Source organism: Cyprinus carpio, unplaced genomic scaffold (genome assembly GCF_018340385.1).
Source record: "Cyprinus carpio isolate SPL01 unplaced genomic scaffold, ASM1834038v1 S000006707, whole genome shotgun sequence".
Classification (NCBI taxonomy): Eukaryota; Metazoa; Chordata; class Actinopteri; order Cypriniformes; family Cyprinidae; genus Cyprinus; species Cyprinus carpio.
Genome location: NW_024879316.1, coordinates 30,105 through 32,111, shown reverse-complemented (window position 1 = coordinate 32,111; position 2,007 = coordinate 30,105). Strand labels below are relative to the sequence as shown.

General features: G+C 38.7%; 1 pseudogene; it reads right to left on the bottom strand.

Moving 5' to 3' along the window:
• The window catches only part of LOC122144527, a 10,613-nt pseudogene extending 8,984 nt beyond the window's left edge, over window positions 1–1,629 (bottom strand).
• Between the last annotated feature and the right edge of the window lie 378 nt (window positions 1,630–2,007).

Here is a 2,007-nt window from a genome sequence, read left to right as displayed (position 1 = left end):
TATTAGGATTTATTAAATGCTGGAGTGACGGTTTAGTCCGGTCGGCTGGTTTTATGCGGATCAGGGACTCACCCCCTCTGACTCCTCCCCTTTTGGGGCGTGTCCACAGATGCCAGGCATCTCACTTCCAATCATTAGCTTCCCTCCCTCAGTGAAGAACACACCCCAACCTGATTGTGATGTCACATGTGATGTCATAAACGGAACTTCCACCAGCCAATGAGCACTTACCATCTGCAGCGTGATGGAGCCATTGGCCGGAGGCACGGGGTGCTTGTAGAGAACCGACAGCAGCTCTTTCATCTCGTTGGTCTGGCCGGGCATTCGAACGAATGAAATGGTGTTAGATAAATGGCTTTATAAATGTGTAAAATCATCAGGAGACTGTTAAAATCATACCTGTCCTTTCGTTGAGTAGTCAGCCAGATTGTTCAGAAGTTTGTAGAAGACCTCAAACCAGGGCAAATAACTGTGTTGAGAGAGTAATCACACTTGAGTAAGGTCACACAACTGTGATAAAGGTTTTTGTGTGGAGTTAGAACTAACTATTCCAACATAAAATCAGATTATAAATCATATACCTATTAACGAGACCTGAAAACTAAAAGCGAAAGTGATTGTCACCATGAGAAGTAAACTGATATTCAATCAAAGGGGCTTCACAAATGAGAACCAGTCAACAATCGTTTGTGTTTGGGTGTATTTTGTGTGTTTGAGACCTGAGGATGCACAAGCAGGTCTGAGAGCTGGACGTGAGTCTGCAGAAACCGAAGCGCTGGCATCCTTCCAGATCGGTCAAGACGAATGTGAAGTGCGCACACGGCAACAGTGTCCTTCACCCCTGCCAACCAAGTTCGTCCGACCAGCCTCAGTTTATCTGTCATATAAAGTAAGAAGGCTAGAGCATCCATCTTTAATAGTATATGAATGATGTTTCACCTCTCTATGTCGTAACGGGAAGCAGAAGCGAGGCAAGGACTGCAGAGCCTCCTGTGTGAGAATAGAAGAAAACACAATCAAAAATAAAGGCTCCAAAACGAGGTTTTCACGGCAATGCAAAAGAATAACGATGTTTTATTTCCTAACAAACTTTCAGTGAACAGTTCTGAAAAAGAAAAAAAAAATCTATAAAGATTTTTTTTTTTCCCCATTATAAAAAGAACCTTTATGGAATGGTAAGATTCCATGCATATTAAAGGTTCTTCATGGAACCATTGATGCCCATAAAGAAACTTTATTTTAAGAGTGCACCCACCTGATAAAGAGTTTTTTAAATTCAATATCTGTGCAAATATTCCTTTGAATTTAAAACTCCTTTTACTTGCATAATATGACCTATTTCAGAATCCATTGAGATTGGATAAAAAGTGGGTGTTTTATATACCAGGATGTGAGTTTGGGATTGTGGACCACCACAGCAAACAACTTCTAAGAAGGACATGGAGACTGAAGGTCAGATTCATGGTTCAGGTCTTCTCCAGTGGTAATTATGCTATTTCAAATCAGTCCTTATTTTCTATTGTTGTTGTAAACTCTATTATTTTTTATGTTAATATGCATTAAATGACTGCTTCTTCACTGTCGACAGCAGTTTAGAAAGGCTAAAACAATGCTGCAATACTGTTCCATGGTTAATATTATTGAACAATTGATTGACACTTAGAGCTGTAATGCCGGTGAATAAGCAAAGTGGAAAAAGTATTATGTTTTGATGAAAGATTTAAACTTTTGTTCTCAGATTAATCAGAATAGGAATCTTATTTATGAATTTATTATTTAGAATTTTCACCTAATTCTTAAAAACTAGCTAGTTACTTTGGTTTGGCAGAGGAAACCTTTGATTTAGTTTATGTCGTTATGCGGACGTTTATACAGGTACGGCAGGTGATTATTGCAGGTATTTGTGCAGTGGATTATCATTTATTATAATTTTTCCCCCTAATTCTTAAAATTTCGGGAATTATGTACCAAAACATATGCAAATAAACATCAGTGTAAGCAGAGGCT